Raw genomic sequence first — 20,529 nt, 5'->3', positions numbered from 1 at the left:
TCATGAATTTTAAGGAGACCCATGATGAATTGTCTGTTGCAAGGCATACACCTCAGGATTCAGAGTTGGTTAGACTGACCCTCAATTCTATCTCAGATGAGTGGAAAGTATTTGTTCAGAGTATCCTGGGCAGAGTAACATTGCCAAATTGGGATGAGATGTGGGCAGCTCTAAAATAAGAGGAGTTAAGGAGACTTAGTCAAGGTTAAACTTGACGGAAGCAGTGGCAGTGGATCGAAACCCAAGGAGGAGGAAGATAATGCAGCCCTTGCATCGAAGGGCCAACAGGAGCAGCGGAGACGTAAGAAGGACATCTCGAAGATCAAGTGTTTTAGGTGTGGTGAGATGGGTCACTACGCTACTCAATGTCCTCTCAAGAAGAAGGACAAGGATGAGAAGCACGATCCGAAGGTTACGCCCTCAAAGATCGAAGAGAAAGAGTTCGCCACGACAACAGAGATACCTCCAAGAGGGAGGTGGGCTAATTTAAAACTGTAGTTCGAAAGAACTATAGATGGGCAGGATTCTTGAGGAGTCCACCTCTTGGATCAATACCTTACTACGAGAGCCCAGTTTTCTGGTAGCACGATGAACTAGTGTCGGATGGTGTCAAGGAGTGTCGAGGAGACAGTTGTAGTGGCTAGGAGTGCCAGAGACTGAACAGCGCAGAGCAGAGTTGGCAGCAGTGCAAATGGCACAGAGCAGAGGTCAGCAGCAGCGTAGTAGATTCAGAGGATCAACGCAGAGACTCACAATAGTCAGGCTTCAACATTCACGTGGTATCATACTAAACACAGTTAGTTCAGTAATTTTGGATGTTTTTCCATTGTTGATAGAGTAGAAGCAACAGTTTGCAGTGCAGTAGTAGTTGGCAGTGGCAGTGCTAGCAGCAGCACAGATGCAACACTTGAGAGGAAGTTGTTGTACGGATGTAGTGTTGACAGTGGCAATGGTAGTAGGAATTCGAGTTTCAGAAGCCGGGAGCCGAGGTGTGAGACTAGGAGGCAGAAATCGAATCTCCTGGGCAGCAAATCAACCAGCCAGAGGATTGACGTTGTCCCCAGAGAGCTTGACGTTGGGCTGACGCAGATACTGCGCAGAGGCAGCCAAAAAAGCCGGGGGCAATCAGTCTGGGGCTGGATCAGCCAGGATTTCCAGTGATAGTGTGAGGTAACCTCACAATTCTTTCTGTCAGTATTTCTCTCTGTAACTAAATAACCCTATGAGGTATATAGAGATGTATTTAGAATTTGTTACTGCTTAATAACAATAAACCCCAAGAGTTGTTGCACCGATTTTCTTGCATTGGGATTTTCCAGCGACTTTTCTCCAAAAATAACATTGTCTATTTGGTTGTATATTTTTCTTGCTCAGTATCCTATTTCTGCTTATAATTTAATTAAGTGAAGGCTGCAATAGTATTTATTTCAATATTTGTTGTAGCACACAGTAAATAACTTGTACGGATTAACAAGTAGGAGAAGTAACATTAGTTTGTTGTAGTAGGGGTTCCTCTTGTGGAATTTACACATGGTATCAGTGGTGCAGGTGAAGCAAGATGAGCAGTGCCAGTAGATCCAGTGCTGAGTAGAAGAAGGGAGTTCGAAAAAGCTCCAGGAGGCAGCAGTTCGAAACCCCCAGAGGGTTGACGCAGTTTGAAGCCGGGAGGGCAAATTTTCGAGGCAATCTCTCTCTAAGTGAGTCGACGGAGAGGACTTCCAGTTTGATTTTTTTTTTGGGGCAGAGAAAGCAGCGTGAGAGAGCTAGTGGGACGCAGATTTTCAGCAGGTCATTTGTTGGGCTGAAAAACATCAGAAGAAGGAAGAGAAGCACCATGAGGGAACTTTTCCTCAACAGACTTCCCGCCGAGAAGTCTGTTTTCTCATTGGCTGAGCAACAACAATGAGAAGCAGAGGGGATTTTCGACATATTTGGCAGATATGGCAACCAGTGGCTTGAGGGATCATGACAAGTTGAACGGAGCATCCAACTACGTCATCTGGAAGGCTAGAATGTCTTTCCTTCTAGATGAGCATGCCCTCAAGACGTACGTCGATAGCGTGGTGGCTAAACCTGCAAATGTAGATCCACTAAAGAAGTACAAGGCTGAGTTGACGAAGACCAAGAGGATGATCCTGGATGGAGTCAAGGATCACCTGGTGTGTCACGTTGCTAGCAGAGCAACTGCTAAGGAGATGTGGGATGCATTGGCCACATTATATCAGGGATCTTCCGAGCTGCGGAAGATGTACATGGAACAGAAGCTGAGATATGCTCAGATGCAGAAGGGAGAGCATGTGGATCCATTCCTCACGAAGCTGAAGGAAACTCGTGATGAGTTGTCTGCTGCGGGGCATACACCTCAGGATTCAGAGTTGGTTAGACTGACCCTCAATTCTGTCTCAGATGAGTGGCAAGTCTTTGTCAAGAGTATCTTGGGCAAAGCAGCATTACCAAATTGGGATGAAATGTGGGCAGCTCTAAAACAAGAGGAGCTGAGAAGAGACCTGGTCAAGGTCAAACTTGATAGAAGTAGAAGCAGTAGTGGGTCGAAGCCCAAGGAAGAGGAGGATAATGCAACCCTCGCATCAAAGGGACAATAGGGGCAACAGAGACGAAAGAAGGATGCCTCCAAGGTGAAGTGTTTCAGATGTGGCGAGATGGGCCACTATGCATCCCAGTGTCCTTTGAAGAAAAAGGATAAGGATGAGAAGCGCGATCCTAAGTTTGCAGCAGTGAAGATTGAACAAGAGGAGTTCGCCATGACAGCTGAGATACCTCCAGGAGGGAGGTGGGCCGATTTGGAGTTGTAGTTCAAAAGAGCTACATATGGGCAGGATCCTTGAGGAGTCCACCTCTTGGATCAATACCTTGCTACAGGAGCCTAGTTTTGCATTAGCAGGATGGACTAGTGTCGAATGGTGTCGAGGAGTGCCAGGGAGACAGTTGTAGTGGCTAGGAGTGCCAGAGTCTGAACAGTGCAGAGCAAAGTTGACAGTAGTGTAGATGGCACAGAGCAAAGGTCAGCAGCAGCACAGTAATTGGTGGACAACATGTCAAACATCAGCAGCGCAGTAGTTGGTGGATAGCATGTCAAACATTAGCATCACAGAGGACGATGCTTGAGAGTCAAAGCAACATGCAGCAGTAGTATATTGCTAAAGCACATTCGTCGCTAAGAAGGAGTGTTGATTTGGGGTAGCATCGGATGTGATCTAGGCCTCAAATTTTGCAGGGAGGCTTGGGCACATGCATTCCAAAGAACCCAAAAAGCGTTTTGGGAAATTCCACTTAGAGACAATTTTATTAAAATAATTAATATTTTTAATAAAGTTCTTAAGTCTAAACTTAGGAAAATTAAAATATTAATGGGTATTAATCTAATTGTGGGTGTAACTTCTAGAAAAAGACGAAGATCAAGCCAAAACAATCTGAGCCTTTGATTAGGAGTTAATCTAGGTCGTTGGATGTCCAATAGAAAGATATAAGAAGGGGCTTGAGGGTCATTTGGAAAATACACCAAGAGAGATCAAGAAATTGATTTTCTGAAGTGAGAAGTTCTCAGAAAGAAAATTTGATTGAGGAGATTTCTGCAATTGAGGGGCATGGATAGCCTCCGAACAGAATGATTTTCCCAGCCGGAGAATCATCAGTAGAGAGAGGCAGAGAGTAATCCAATAGTGGCAGCGCTGAGCTAGAGGGGCTGACACAAAGCCACGCAGAGGTAGTACAGAAGCCAGTGAGTTCGAAATTTGCAGAGGGAATTCGAGTTTCAGAAGTCGGGAGCCAGGATGTGAAACCGGGAGGCAGAAATCGAATCTCCTGGGCAGCAAATTGACGAGCTAGAGGATTGACGTTGTCCCTAGAGAGCTTGACACTGGGCTGACGCAGATACTACGCAGAGGCAGCTAGAAAAGCTGGGGGCAATCAGTCTGGGGCTGGATCAGCCAGGATTTCCAGTGATAGTGTGAGGTAACCTCATAATTCTTTTTGTCAGTATTTCTCTCTATAACTAAATAACCCTGTGAGGTATTCAAAGATGTATTCAGAATTTGCTACTGCTTAATAACAATAAACCCTCAGAGTTGTTGCACCGGTTTTCCCGCATTGGGTTTTTCCGAGGACTTTTGTCCAAAAATAACGATGTTTATCGTGTTGTATTTTCTTTCTTTCTCAATATCTTATTTCCGCTTATAATTTAATTAAGTGAAGGTTGCAGTAGTATTTACTTCAATATTTGTCATAGCACACAGTAAATAACTTGTATGGATTAACAAGTAGGAGAAGTAACATCAGTTTGCTGTAAGAGGGGTTCCTCTTGTGGAATTTTCACATAAAAGACTTCATGTATAGTACATGATATAGTCAGGACACAGTTCTGGATTTTGTAGGTGAAGACCTCAAGTACAGGATCATGGACTATTAGGTGGCAAATTTGGAGCCCCAGTTCGGAAGTTAGAGATAGGCAAACTCAATGATAAGAGGATTGTTTGAGGAAGCTACAACAGATCTCCACAAAATAATAGGTAGCTGATGTAAGGGAAGTATGAGTACTTCCAACACAAGCTAAGGCTTGTTGATGCTCTCTCCCTGTTTGAGAGGGAGTGAGTATGGATTTCTCCTCTCAAGTTGAGAGGGAGTAAGGTTGGACACTTGGTTGTCCTTGTGTGTACTGTGACAGATTAGGATTAACATCCTAATTCAAGTACATGGACATGGATAAGGAGAATGGTGGATTGGATAAGCATCTTAGACAACATTCTTGAGTCATGTACTATGACAGATTAGGATTGACATCCTAAGTCAAGCACATGAATTTGGATAAAGAATGGTCCGATGGACAAACATTTCCTTGAGGGGATTGCTCTAGTGGAGGACATACTCCGGGTATCCTAGGTGGAGTATGTGCCTCGAAAAGGCGATGTGGTGTGCTATGGAATGCCTTCCAGCATTGTGCTTTGATCTTGTGGAGAGATAGAGTGTACCTGTCAAGGCCTTGGTAGTGTGACAATGTTGGCTATGATGATGCTATCATCATTGATGCTTATCAATCTGGATCCTTTCTTATAGATGAGAATATCAAGATGAGTCATTATGAATACCTCCCTAGTTAAGAGGGAGTGTTAGAAATTGTAACTAGGTTCGGTCTTCATAATTACATGAAGAAATTATTTATTTGTTATAAAGAAAATTTTAAATAGTATTATGTCCCATTTGGACAATTGGAAGAAAAAAGAAATTTAAAGTTTTTTTAAGTGATATTTGTCCTCTCAATTGCCAAGTCGGCCCTCCTAGGAGACAGGTCGGCTCAGCCTTATGAGGCACCCTTTCAGACGTGGGAACGACTATATATATGCCAGCATGCTCATCCATTTGGATAGAAATTTGGGTGGTTTTCTGTGGAAGAATTCGGACCTCCAACAAGAAATTTTCTCTCTGAACAGCGAAGCAAAAGAAGGATAACAAGGAGATCAAGATGAAGTCATATTTCTGTTGAAGACATTCTAACCAAATCTGTGGAGAACACCTTGACTGAAGCACTGTGGAAGACAATCTATGCGAAGTTTTGTTGAAGCCTATTCTATGATGTTCTGTGATAAACTCTATACTGCGAAGTTCTCTGCAATAGCTAGTCCAAGATCCTGTAGTCCGAAGTTCTAAGGTAGCTTTCTAAGAGAACAAAATTTGAAGTTATGTTCTCTACATCTTGACCGAGCTACAGTAATTGACTACTGTGACATGAAGGCCAAAGTGTGCTACTATGGAAGGCTAAGCTTCTTATTGTGAACAACTGGAAGATGAATCATGGAGGGAGGGCTGACTTGGCAATGGAAGGAACTAGTTACTGGACTGTATTTGACTTGGATTTCTCTTGACTCTATAAGGAAAGGATTGATGGGTTTTCCCCTTTGGTGGGGTTTTTGCCCTGGCCTCTGGCCTAATCTCTTGTGTTCTTTGTCTCTTGTGCACTATGATCCTAATGTCTTGTATCTAATGGTAATTACTTGATGGAGAAGATTAACAAATTAAGAAAGAATAATAATAATAATAATGCTCACAAGTAATTATCATGTTAATGAATTCACTTATCATTGGAATTCTAACAAGGTCCTCCAATCCCAGTCAGGACGAGAGTAACTTGAAGTGGAACTTCAAAGGACCAACCATGGTTTGACCAAGACAACAAAATACAAAATTCAATGACAAAGTCACAAATCTAGGATACATAATACAGGGTCTCACATGGTTTTTACATGGCTTTTGAGTTGTGACCTTGGACTTATAACGGTGATGATAGATGTTGCAGAAAACTTTTATGTACCCCTACTTACATACGAGGTAACAGGTCTCATACGTCAATTTGGCACCAAGTTAGGTTGTGGCCTTTATTTAAATATTATAACTGTCATTGTTGTTGTTATTATCATTATAGACTGTTGTGGCTAGGGTTTTAGTTTTTGTAGTGTTTTCTATTTTCTGAGCTTTTTCCCTTTTTTAATAATCTAATGGCGTTTCCAAAAAATGGAAGCTGTTCCTTCTAGAAATGGACACATTTCGTGAGAAACACAAGGCATTTATATAAAAATGAATCATCTATGAAAAAATATGAGAAACACACATCAAACAACAATGTTTCTAAGACATTTCTTGTCTAATGGGTTTTGTCCAAAAACAGCCAGCAAACTTGCTGTTTCTGGTAACTAGGATCATATGCATTTACAATAGACATGTCTATACTTGCCATAAGACAAAAAATTGCATGCATATAGAAGAAACATCAGCTGACCATCATCACTTCACCATGCATTAAAAAATAGCTCACGAGGTAATAATGGAGTCAAAATGTTAGGTCATTCTCAAAATTAAACAAAATCTGTTTCACCATTGATAAATACCTGACATCTGTTGCCTGCTAAATTGAGACATAAAATAAGCTTCCATGTGCTCCTTGAATGCCATCGTCCAAAAAGGGGTCTTGGATTCATAGGAAAGAGAGCTTTTGAAAGCCATCTCCTTGTTCTGCAAAGATTAACAGGAGTGCTGATCCTCTTTAATTCCCCCAGAAAAGAGGCCTTCTTTATGATCACCTGAATTTGTCGATGTCCCAGAAATCTACAGCCAGCTTTGTATAGATCATTATTGCATAGCCTCCAATACTTTATACATACATCATTGACACATCTCGACTTCTTACACAATAACGGCTTTTATTTTTGTAACAAAAAGGCTTCTGAAGGATTTCTTTTTCGCAATGTAGCTTTTAGGAAGTCGACTCTTTTCCGCAGTTCAAAATACAAAGTATTAGAGCAATGAAGAAATTTGAACTTAGGTGAAGCCCAAAACTGCACCACCTGAAATTTCAGAACAAGAATCAGTTTAAACTTCAAAATATCATAGCAAGGGCTCAGATCCACTCTCTTGTGATGCTTCAGAGAATGAAATTTACCACAACATATGCTATACTATGGGCACAAAATATTGTGATTGAAGCATAAGCAATATCTTCACTATAACTGACAATATGATAACAGAATTGGCATTTATAGACATCAATCCAGATATACAAAAGGAGAGAAAAGCCAGGTATACCTAAGCAACTACTTAAAGTTAATACATGTAATTCAAGTTCTGTGTTTTAGAATAAGCAAGACAGTAATGAGATAAAAGCTTGCTAAGTTATGAATAGAACCAGGGAGGAAAAAATGGTAATGCCATAGAAGATGTTTGCCTTCTCGCTCGGTAGAAAGGAGGTATTGCACTGACTGATCCATTCTGAGGGAATGGTAGTGGCAGCAAAGTGGATTGTAATGGTTATTATTGTTACAGCTCCACATATGAAAACCAATGTCAAGTCAGAAACAGCACCATGCATTGTCAAGACTCAAAACATTAGAGGAAACTCAGGAAATCTTGATTCAATAGGAGAATCAGTTTTTACAGGAAAAAGGGAAAGAAACAAAAAGTAAGCCTATGAAACAACCAAATGGCCTGCCACTAAATGATACAACCAAATGACAGCCACTATTTTCAAATATAGCAACCACCCTACTCATTGAATGCAGCAAACCTACTCATTAATGGCAACAACCATGCATCGTTCTCACTTCCGGCAACTAACCTAGATTTTATTTGAAAAACCAAGATATAGTAAATGAGGCAGCCATTTTTCACCATCATCACACTCTTCTTCTCATTATTAACGCGCGCTTATCCATGATTGCAGTGATTTCTTTTATAAATATCATTGTTGCTATTCTTGTGATGATTCATGTTACTAGGCATTACCTTCACGCCAACAGATCTCTCATACTTGTAACTTTAGCCATATTACATAATTATAGCAGTGACTTGGCTTTTGGGCTTAAATGCTGCACCACATTCTTCAAAAGGAAACTGCCAGCATTCTTTAGAGAGAATTCAGCAACACCATTGACAACAAATAAGTCACATTGTAAAATCCATCTAGTTTCAAGGTATGGGTATTTATGTTACTCCAGAGCCATACTTTGTACCTTATGATCAATTTGTAATTAATTTGTTTTCTAAGATGTTTATCTTTAAATATATTACCTTCATACCCCAGCCCTAGAACTGCCCAGGCTTTCCCTTGGCTGCCCCATCAAAATGAAACTTCTAATGAGTTCCCCACTCAATATTTTCAGGTTCTCCAGAAAGGTATGCTGATTCTGGATCTGCTTCTTCTCTTTGTATTCAGGGCCTAAGCTTTAGGTTCTCCATCTATTTTTTTTCTGCAACCGCATACTGTTGCATTTCATTGGTCCTCTTTAATTTGGTTGACTGATTCACTTAATAGGGCTATTTTCATCAACTCACTTTCTAATTACAGTTTTTCTTTACAAGATAAGATAAGATAAATTTATCAATGTCAGATAATTGACTACAAAGGTACATCAATGGGACTAAAATTTACTACAAAGATAGATCAATGGGACTAAAAAGTACGTCAACTGAATTTAAAGTACAATGCACCAAAAAGTTTATTGTAGCTAATGCTCCCTGTTACCCAGCAAAAGTGGGTGACCCCTAGGAGAATTTTTTCTCCTATTCATTTCTTCCAGCCAGCAGCCCCTAAGAGCCACTAGTAGGCGATATGACATGCCATTCATATCTCCACCACATGCATCAGTGATATGTTTCCCCACCCATTTGCCCAGAGCACATGTTGGAAGGTGGGCTTCTGATCAAAAGGTACTTTATTTATTTTGCAATCGGTTGCTTATGCTTGTTTGTATTAGGGCATTTTGGCATGGCTTATGGGGTAACTTAGAAGAAAGAACGGTCTTGGCCATGATCTTGTTCCCTCACCTTGAGTGGGGTGTTAATTTTCAATCCTAGTCCAGTGGGATAGAGGGATACTACTTAGGAAGCTTGTGAAAATTACTACACTGAAGTAACCCCTACTACAACAAATCTGAATCTACTTCACCTACTTGATTTTTAAATTACATTCATCAAGTTATTCGCCTGAATACTGAAGCAAATTACTTCTACAGCCTACACTAATTAAATATTTGATTTCATGAAACAGAAAACAGAGCAAAGAACAAGATACACAGGACACACTTATTTTTTGACACAATAGTCCCTGGAAAAACCCAATGCGGGAAATCTGGTGCAGCAATTCTGAAGGTTTATTATTATGCAGGAGAAATATCTGAATACAAATCTAGGTTGCTCATCTAGCAATCCTTTACAGAGAAAATACTGACGGAAAATCTGAGAGAGTTTTACCTCACTTCACCTAGTAGAATTCCAGCTGACCGGGCACAAGACTGGCTAACCCCTGCTATTTTTGCGCTGGCCCTACATAGGCTTTGTGTCAGCCTTGCGTCAGCTTCTCTACCCTCCATGTCAGCTATTCCAGCAATTTCCTGCAATTCCAGCTATTCTCGATAGTTCTGGATTCTACATGATAAGCAGCTTTTCTACTTTGCGTTGGCTCTCCTAGGTCTGTGTTGGGACTGCGTGGGCCCAAACTAGCCCAACGTCAGCGCTCCCGGCTCTCTCCACCTCTCTGTCAGTATTCTCCGAAAAGTCGTCCTCCCAGATTTTCACTGCCCCTCTGTTGCTGAATGATCACTTAGTTCAAATTTCTCAGCTTCCTAACCCCAGAAATCGAACTCTATATCAATTCTCTCTCTCTCTCTCTGTTTCCAAATGAACCCCAAGCCTCCATTTTATACTTTTCCTGTTGAGTCTTCAACAGCCGTGATTAAGTATCTAATCAACGACTAAGATTAAAACATGACTTGATCCGCCTTCTAGATCATTCTCACCCATATTTTGATTAATACCCATTAATATTTTAATTTCCCTAAGTTTTGACTTAAGAACCCCATTAAAAATATTAATTATTTTAGTAAAATACTATTCGAGTAGAATTTCACCAAACGGTTTTGTGGGTTTTTTAGAACTCATGTGCCGTAGCTTTTCCACCAATTTTCAAGGCTAGAGCACTTCTGAAGCTACCAAAAACTAACACTCCCTCTTAGCGAGGAAAGTGCTCTAGCAACAATGTGCACCTGCATGCTGCTCTGTTTCTGAAGCACCTCCTTTTTGCACTGTTGTTGCCACCAACATTGTGCCACTGCTGCTATTGTGTTGCTGCCCATGACACTGCCACTACCACTACTGCATCTATACTATAGCTCCCTCTCAAACACTGCATCTGCTATGCTGCTAGCACTGCCACTGCTAACACTGCATCCGTACTGCAGCTCAGCTGTTGAGAGAAGCAACTGAAAAACATCCAAAAATCCAAAATTAGTTGAACTTAACTATGTTCAACATAATACAATGAATGTTAGAATCTGACTGCTGTTGATTCTGACCCTCTGAATCTTCCGCGTTGTCGCTGACTTCTGCACTTCTGCCAACCTTGCTCTGCGTTGATCAGTCTTTGGTCCCAAGCTACTGCATTTGTCCTCCAAACACTGCACTGCATCATCTAACACTAAGTTCGTCTCACTACTACTGAATCTTGGGTTCCCGTAGCAAGGAATTGATCCAAGAGGTGGACTCCTCAAGGATCCTGCCCACATGTAGTCCTCCTGACTACAGCTCAATATCGCCCCATCTCCCTCCTCGAGATGCGTGGGCACCCATGGCAAACTCATCCTCGTCAATCTTTGCTAAAGCAGCCTTAGGATAATGTTTCTCATCCTTATCTTTTTTCTTCAAAGGACACTGGGATGCATAGTGGGCCATCTCGCCACAACTGAAACATTTCACCTTCAAAATGTCCTCCTTTCACTTCGACTTCTACAGTCCCTTCGATGCTAAAGATGCATTCTCCTCCTCCTCCTTCGTCCTTGTGCCACTCCCACTGCTGCCACTAAGGTTGACCTTCACTAGGTCCCTCCTTAACTCCTGTTGAAGAGCCGCCCACATCTCCTCCCATGAAGGTAGTTTTTATGTGCCCAATATGCTTTGGACGAAAACTTGCCATTCATCCGAGACTCCATTCAGGGCTATCCTCACCATCGCAGTTGGCTAAGGAGTGGACCCCACTGTAGCAAGCTAGTCTCTAGTGTCCTGAAGATGTTGAAGATAAAGGTTCACCCCTTCTCCTTTCTGCATCAAGGTCCACTGCAACTTCTTCTCTAAATACATCTTCTGTTGTTAGGAAGAGCCTTCATACAGAGAAGACAAGGCTTCCCACATCTCTCAGGTTGTATCCTTTCCCTACAAGTGTGCAGCCACATGATCTCGAATTCCGTCAAAAATGAGCCTCTTTACCTTCCCCACTTGGCCTCGTACTTCTTCTTTTGATTGTTGTCAACAAGGACAGCTACAACACTATTAGCGTAGGCCTCGAGATCATATTCCTCCAGAACAACTAAGATTCTGGTCTTCCATGTGACATAGTTGGAAGCACCTTCCAACCTGTCTTGATCTCTGAGCCCATGCGATGCCATCTCACCCAACTATCAAATTGACTCCTCTAGTCACTGCTTAGCACTGCTCAACTGCTCAGCGTGAGAAAGTCGAACTTTCTGGCAGAAAGTTCTCTGAGGAGAAAATTCCCCTTCTATGTGTCTTTGCTCTTTTCCAACAGATTTTTGCCTCGGCAGAAACTACACCCTTCAAGCAAAGTGTTTAGGCTCTGCGTCACTCCCTCTGCCTCTACAAGCTCACGAACTAGAAATTGTACCTCTCTGTCGACTCTCTCAGAGAGAGATTTCCTTGGAATCTCTACTTGCCAGCAAGGACTGCGCAATCCCTCCCAGGCGATTCGAATTGCTACCTAATGCAGCTATCGGCCTCTCTGCTCAGTGCTAGATCTGCTCTTCCTGTTTCAAAATCAATGCTCTGATACCATGTGAAAATTCCTACACTGAAGGAACCCCTATTGCAGCAAATATGAATCTACTTCACCTACTTGATTTTTAAATTACATTCATCAAGTTATTCTCCTGAATACTGAAGAAAATTACTTCTGCAGCCTACACTAATTAAATATTTGATCTCATGAAACAGAAAACAGAGCAAAGAACAAGATACATACCACACACTTATTTTTGGACACAATAGTCCCCGGAAAAACCCAATGCGGAAAAGCTGGTGCAACAATTCTGAGGTTTTATTATTATGCAAGAGAAATATCTGAATACAAATCTAGGATGCTCATCTAGCAATCCTTTACAGAGAAAATATTGGCAGAAAATCTGAGTGAGTTTTACCTAACTTCACCTAGCAGAATTTTTTGGCTGATTCGACACAAGACTAGCTAACCCCGGCTATTTCTGCATCAACCTTTCAGGCTCTACGTCAACCCTGTGTCAACTTCTCTAACCTCTGCGTGAGCTATTCCAGCAATTTCTGGCAGTTTCGGCTATTCCTGACAGTTCTGGATTCTGTGTGACAGGCAGCTTTTCTGCTCTGTGTTGGCCCTCCTAGCTCTGCATTAGAACTGCATGGGCCCAGACTAGCCCAGCGTCAGCTCTCCCGGCTACTACGCTGCCTCTCTGCAAGCTCTCTCCGCCTCTCTGTCAATATTCTCCGGAAAGACCTTCTCTTGGATTCTCACTGCCCCTCTGTTGCTGAATGGTCACTTAGTTCGAATTTCTTAGCTTCCTAGCACCAGAAATCGAACTCTAGATCAATTCTCTCTCTCTCTCTCTGTGTTTCCAAATGAACCCCAAGCCTCCATTTTATACTTTACCTATTGAGTCTTCAACGGCTGTGATTAAGTCTCTAATCAACAGCTAAGATTAAAACATGACTTGATCTACCTTCTAGATCATTCTCGCCCATATTTTGATTAATACCCATTAATATTTTAATTTCCCTAAGTTTAGACTTAGGAACCCCATTAAAAATATTAATTATTTTAATAAAATACAATCCAGGTGGAATTTCACCAAACTGTTTTTGGGTTCTTTAGAACTCACATGCCTTAGCCTTTCCACCAATTTTCAAAGCTAGGGCACTTTCGATTATACCAAAAACTAACAAAGCCATGATTGAGATAACATAGCCTCATCTCTCCCTATTCTATACTTGCCACTTTCCATATTACATTACCAACCCCTATTCCACCTCCATTCTTCAGGATCAACTAACCACTGGTTCATTGGGATTTGGCACCCACACATCCTCATCCCTGGGTGGGGCCTACAAATGTATATTGGGAGGTTGATGCAACTAAAAAAACAAGAACATGTGATGACCACAAAAAAAAAAAAAATGCAAAAGATGGCCGAGACATTCAAATTAGCACATGGGCAAAAGCCGAGCATGACCTCTACCTCACTCATAAGGCCATCACCCAATTCCTGGGACAATGTTGCCCTATTTAATAGAAGACAACAAACCCTTGCACGTCCCAACCCCTAATGGGCAATGACCTACCCCATCCTAACGAGGTAAATACTACTATACATCGTACAAAGCAAGCTCTCATTCCTTGAGCTCTGAGCAAGAATACAAAGAAAAATCAAGAAAATGTAAAAGTAAAAGGCATTTAGAGGGGTGAAAAAACAAAGGCCAAGGTAACTCATGCATCCATGTTTGCTCCCTCCTCACATCTATACACCATGGATGAGGCAATCCATTATAGCCAATTCCTTTGACCATAGCACTTGGTCATGAAGTCTTTTCCCCTCTATTCCATCATTATTCACATGGCACCTATCAATTGAAGGATGGACCAAGGACATGCCACTTCCCATTAGGGGTTGAGAACACCTAATAGGATCGTTTAATAACCACTCCTACCTAGGGATGTAACACCATTACGTGACTAAGAACTCAATTTTGGAAGAGAAGCCTTATATGAAGTGTTAATTTGCCCATTTCTTTCAAGCTTGGTTCACTTAGATGCAATAATGATCAAATGTACCTAATCGTGAAAGTTGCAACATAGGATATGGTGTAATTGATAAGTGGTTCCATCTATAGGTCTGGGTAACTTAACTGGGATCCAAGTCCTCCAGGTGGACATATTGATGCCCACAAGTAATGTGTTGAGATCCATGGGACTCCAAACAATTGTAGAGCATCATTTGTATACACGGGCGCCTTCAACACCCATAGAGCTCATGTGCTTTGCCCTATATCATTTATGGGATGATGCACCTAAACCAGCATGCCCCCAACCAACTTAGCAATACTACAGGGTCAGGCAATTGATACAAGGACCAAATGAGGTTTGTCAAATACCTTGAGATGGGAGGGTCAACACCCTCTTCAATGACCTCAACATTGGAGCAGAATTAGAAATATCGACCACAAGGAGACTTGTTACCCACCACAAGTTGGTGACCCCTATAGGAGAAAATTTCTCCTATATTTGTCCTCAACCGGCAGCCAACAACCCTTTGCAGCCACCAGATAGCACGAGCCATCCATTGTGTGCTCTCACCCATCTGCTATGATTGTATGTTTGAAGGTGGGCCTTCCAACCCCGAAGGTATGACTTTTCATTATGTAATTGGTTGTTTATGCTTGCTTTCTTGGGCACTCTTGTTCCCTTGTCCCAACTTGGTGGTTAATCTTGTATCCTAGTCCTGTGGGATTTCCTCTATTGGCCACCAACTTTAGGAGTTGCACTACATGGGAAACCCTAATTTTGGTTGTGTGGTCCCCCTTCCCAACACCATATCTTTCAATCCCCTCCGTTCATTATAAACCCTTTCTACAGTTTTCTCATCTAGGTCCACATTTGCCCATTGTGTCCACAAGGTGTTAGCCTTTCCCCTCCCCTTGTCCACACTTTGGGTCGGGCGTAGAACGATGCCCCAGAGATTGATGCGGCGAAAAAGAAACATAAAAGCATAATTTGGCCACTTACAACAGGAAATGTACCACAAAATGCAAAAGATGGTCGGGACATAAAAATTTAGCATGTAGGCAAAAGCAAAACATGAGCTCTACCCCCTATTACTACGGCCATCACCCAGGTTCATGTTATCGCTCAAACTAGCAGGGGTCCTAGTGTTGATTTTTGTAGCATTGGATGTGCTCTTGCCTCGAGATTTTGCAAAGAGGCTAAGACACATGCATTCCCCAATACCCAGAAATCATTTGGGAAAATTCCACCTAGAGATGGTTTAATTAAAATAATTAACTTTCTTAAATGGTTCCCTAAGTCTAAACTTAGGAAATCTAGTTAATTAAAGGGTATTAATTAAATCTGGTGTGAATCTTCTAGAAGAAGACGAGGATCAACTCTGAGTTAATATTAGCCTTTAATTATGATTTAATCTTAGTCATTGGAGCTCCAACGAGAGATTATAAGAAGGAGCTTGATGAGCATTTGGAGAACACATCGAATGAGAGATCAAAGATCGAATTTCTCAAGAGTAGCAGCATTGAATTGCCGGAGTGAGATCGAGTAATCTTCTTGCAGTGAGGGGCAGGGATAGTAGTCTAGAGGATAGTTTTCCAGATCCCGACAGTACAAGGCGGAGGAGGCATAGAGTAGTTCAGTGAGGCAACGCAGTGCCACACAGAGGCAACGCAGAGCTTCAGAGGGAGTTTGAAATCCAGCTGGGAGAGTCAAGATCTAGTGCCAGAAGTCGGGGTGTGAAACCGGAGGTCCAGAAGGTCGAATTTCGAGACAACAAGAGATCAACGGAGGAGGTGACATAGAGCCTAGCCAGCGTGATGCAGATCTGCGTAGGATTGATGCAGATCTGCGTAGGATTGACGCAGAAACTGCGTCGAGGCAGCGTGGGGTCAGCAAGTCATCCCCTGATCAATGTCGGATCTCTCGAATCAGTGTGAGATTTTTCTCACTAACTCTTTGCCAACATTTCTCTGTATCGGATAGCCAGTTTGGGCATCCAACGATTTGTACTCAGATTTACTATTGCATAATAATTAAAACCCTCAGTTGCTGCACTGATTTTCCCACATTGGGTTTTTCCGGTGAAATTGTCCAAAAACAATTGTGTTGATGTGTGTGTTTATCTCTCCAGTGCAATATTTAGTTTCCGCAGTATTTTATTTTGTGTAGGCTACAGTGTATATATTTCAATATTTGTCGTATAATACTGCAAGTAACTTGTTCAAGTAATTTAACAAGTAGGTGAAATATTATCAGTTTGTTGCAGTAGGAATAGGGTAACCGATTTTTCACATGGTATCAGAGCATAGATAGTGAGCAGAAGAGCTTAGTTGTAGAAAGGAAGAAGGAGTTCGAAATTACTGTAGAGGTAGCAATTTGAAACCCCAGAGGCAGCGTTGTCCTTCGGCCAAGGAGGCCGAAGTTTTGAGGAGAAATCGATTTCTCTAACTGAGTCAACAGAGAAATTCGATTCTTCAGATCGAAGATTTCCATAGGCAAAAGGGAGCAGTGCAATTTCCTTGCATAACAAAACTTCAACTAGGACACAATTATTTTGCAGCAATTGTTGGCAGAATAGCGTTCGAAGGAGAGAAGAGCACATACTGAGGGAATTCCTTCCTCATAGGGTTTCCAGGCAAAAGTTCGAATTTTCATAGAAAAACAGCAATAGTTGTGAGCAGGATTTTTCACTCCATAAGGGAGTGCAAATAGCTGCGCAGACGAGAAGAGGGAGCAGTTCGAATTTTTCAGGAGAGATGGCATCAGCTGGGTTGAGAGATTAAGATCGATTGGATGGAGCCTCCAACTATGTTACGTGGAAGGCTAGTATCTCCTGCCTTCTAGATGAGCATGATCTCAAAACTTATGTCGATAGCATGGTAGTTGTACCCATCGACGCATATTCGCTCAAGAAGTATAAGGCTGAGATGGCGAAGACTAAGAGGCTCATTCTCGATGGGGTTCGAGATCATGTAGTATCCCATATAGTTGGCAAAGATACTTCCCGGCAGATGTGGGAAGCCTTAGCTACGCTATACAAAGGATCTTCCGAGCAACGAAAGATGTACTTAGAGGAGAAATTGAGATGCACGAGGATGCAAAAAGGGGAGCAAGTAGACCCCTTCCTTACAAGGCTTCAAGATGTCTGAGACCAACTATCTTCAACAGGATCAACACCCCAGCCCTCAGAGTTTGTACGATTAGCAAGTTTTTGTCCAGAGCATCTCGAGCAAAGAAAAACTGCCAAATTGGGAACATGTGTGGGTTGATTTGCAGTAGGAGGAGATGAGGCGTGATCTGGTGAAGGCCACCATCAGTGGCAGTAGCAGCAGTGGGACGAAGCAGGTGAAGGAAGAGGAGGATGTGGCCCTTCCATCAAAGGGGCAGCAGGAGCAGCGTAGAAGAAAGAAGGATATTTCGAAGATCAAGTGCTTCAGGTGTGGCGAGCTGGGCCACTACAACACTCAGTGTCCTCTCAGAAAGAAGGACAAGGAGGAGAAGCAGGATCAACAAGCTACATCCGTAGAGATCGACAAGTTGTCCTCCAGACTGGAGGAAGAGTTTGCCATGATTGTCGAGATGCCTCCAGGGGTGAGGTGGGGCGATCTGGAGTTGTAGCCCCAGAGAGCTATAGGATGGGCAGGATTCTTGAGGAGGTCCACCTCATGAATCAGTACCTTGCTACGGGAGCCCAAGACATGCAGTAGCAGGATGGACCAGTGGCAGTTGGTGCAGTCAGGTGCCAGAGTGACAGATGCAATAGCTAGTAGCAGGTCAGAGACTGAGCAACGCAAAGCAGAGTTGTCAACATTGCAGTTGGCACAACGCAGAGTCAACAACAGCGTAGAGGCTTCAGTGATAGCGTAGAGGCTAGCAGCAATCAGAACTCGGACGACGGATGCATCATATTGAACATAGTTGGTTCAGTATTTTGGATGCTTTTCCATTGCAGATGTTGCAGTTGCAGCAGCAGTAGATGGAGAGAGGGTTGCAATGCAAATGCAATAGTTGACAGCAGTTCAGCAGGGTCAACAGCAACACAGATGCAGCTCATATCAGAGTTGTGCAGTAGTTGGTGGGCAGTACAGCCAGACATCAGCAGCGCAGCAGGAGATAGTGCAGAGACAGAGTGATGCTTCAGCAGGTTGCAGTACTAGAGCACATTCCTCGCTAAAAGGGAGTGTTGATTTTTGTAGCATCGGATGTGCTCTTGCCTCGAGATTTTATAGAGAGGCTAAGAGGGAGTGTTGATTTTTGTAGCATCGGATGTGCTCTTGCCTCAAGATTTTGTAGAGAGGCTAAAACACATGCATTCTCCAATACGCAAAAATCGTTTGGGAAAATTCCACCTAGAGATGGTTTAATTAAAATAATTAACTTTTTTAAATGGTCTCCTAAGTCTAAACTTAGGAAATTTGGTTAATTAATGGGTATTAATTAAATATGGTGTGAATCTTCTAGAAGAAGACGAGGATCAACTCCCAGTTAATATTAGCCTTTGATTATGATTTAATCTTGGTCGCTGGAGCTCCAACAAGAGATTATAAGGAGCAGCTTGATGGGCACTTGGAGAACACATCGAATGAGAGATCAGAGATCGAATTTCTCAAGAGTAGCAATGTTAAGTTGCCAGAGTGAGATCGAGTGATTTTCTTGTAGTGAGGGGCAGGGATAGTAGTCCGGAGGAGAGCTTTCCAGATCCGGAGAGTACAAGGCAGAGGAGGCATAGAGCGGTTCAGTGAGGTAGCGCAAAGCTTCAGAGGGAATTCGAAATCCAGCTGCGAGAGTCAAGATCCAGTGCCAGAATCTGGGGAGTGAGGCCAAAGGGCTAGAAGGTCAAATTTCCAAACAGCAGGAGATCGACAGAGGAGGTGACACAGAGCCTAGCTAGTGTGACGCAGATCTACATAGGATTGACGCAGAGCTGTGCAAAGGCAGCATGGGGCCAGCCAGCCAGCCCCTGATCAGTGTCGGATCTCTCGAATCAGTGTGAGATTTTTCTCACTAACTCTTTGCCAGCATTTCTCTATATCGGATAGCCAATTTGGGCATCCAACGATTTGTACTCAGATTTACTACTGCATAATAATTAAAACCCTCAACTGCTGCACCAGTTTTCCCACATTGGGTTTTTCCGAGGACATTGTCCAAAAACAATTGTGTTGATGTGTGTGTTTATTTCTCTCCAGTGTAGTATTTAGTTTCTGCGGTATTTTATTTTGTGTAGGTTGCAGTGTACGTGTTTCAATATTTGTCGTAGAAAACTGCAAGCAATTTAACAAGTAGGTGAAATATTATCAGTTCGCTGCAGTAGGAATCGAGTAACCGATTTTTCACACCTAGGAGGGGATCCTACAGAGCAACTACTAGGTCAAGGGGCAACAATGGAGTGATAGCCCATTGTCATCTCAGCTAAGGCTCCCTGCGCTTTACAGACTTTTACCAATAGGAGGAGACCCGGTATAAGAGGAATCATAAGGATGAGTAGATTAGTGAATGGATAGAGGGTGATTCCCAGAGCCTATTCGCAAGAGAGACTCAATTATGTGGCTTACTTGCTTAAGAAGCAAGGTGATGGGCTCTTTGGGAAGGGCTAGGAGGATACTTAAGCCTAGGGTTTGAGAATATCTCTTAACAAGAGGCTTCCTAGGTCTAAGGATCCTTGTGGAGAAATGGCTTAGATGTAATCCTTGTAGAATATGAGTTACAAAGTTTTGGGACCATAAAGAAGCCAAGTGGAACCAAACTAGGTCAAGGGTATGGAGTTGATCACTCAAAGAGGGGCTTGACCTAATTGGGGAGGAGAATAGGATCAAAGGACTAATTTTCTTTTGAAATACAAATACAATGACCTAAGTGAGGACACTAACCCAAATCAGCCTAGGGAAAGAGATGGTCTCGTGGCTAGGGCTTGCTATATCTCAGGATTCCACCATCGGAATTGCTTGAAATTTGGAGGACCCCTTGAGCAAACTACAGCGCAGTAGTGGACCAATTTTCAAGGTGTTTGGATGGCTACAAAGAGATTCGTTTGATGCCCTAGGTGACCTTCTAGGGTTAGGCCTAGAAATTGGAAAAGTGAAGAAAAGAGAGGTAAATTTGACCACCAAAGGGATACAAGGATCAATGCCTTATTGCTTGGGCTTAATGGAGTCAAGATACACATAGATCATGAATTTTCGTGAGCTAAGGAGCCCTAATTGATCTTTATTAGC

The 20,529-nt window shown here is 42.5% G+C and overlaps 1 pseudogene across 1 annotated transcript in view; it reads right to left on the bottom strand.

The window, feature by feature from the left end:
* The window catches only part of LOC149253386 (uncharacterized), a 372,890-nt pseudogene that overhangs the window by 316,902 nt on the left and 35,459 nt on the right, over positions 1 to 20,529 (bottom strand). The window contains exon 2 of the transcript XR_016266201.1: positions 6,897 to 7,352. The product of XR_016266201.1 is annotated as an uncharacterized LOC149253386 (transcript). The remainder of the gene's footprint in view (positions 1 to 6,896; positions 7,353 to 20,529) is intronic.

This window comes from Pinus tabuliformis, chromosome 7 (assembly GCF_031772625.1).
Source record: "Pinus tabuliformis cultivar Carrire ecotype Pingquan chromosome 7, CPIR1, whole genome shotgun sequence".
NCBI classification, from domain to species: Eukaryota; Viridiplantae; Streptophyta; class Pinopsida; order Pinales; family Pinaceae; genus Pinus; species Pinus tabuliformis.
This window is presented reverse-complemented; position numbering and strand designations above follow the sequence as displayed.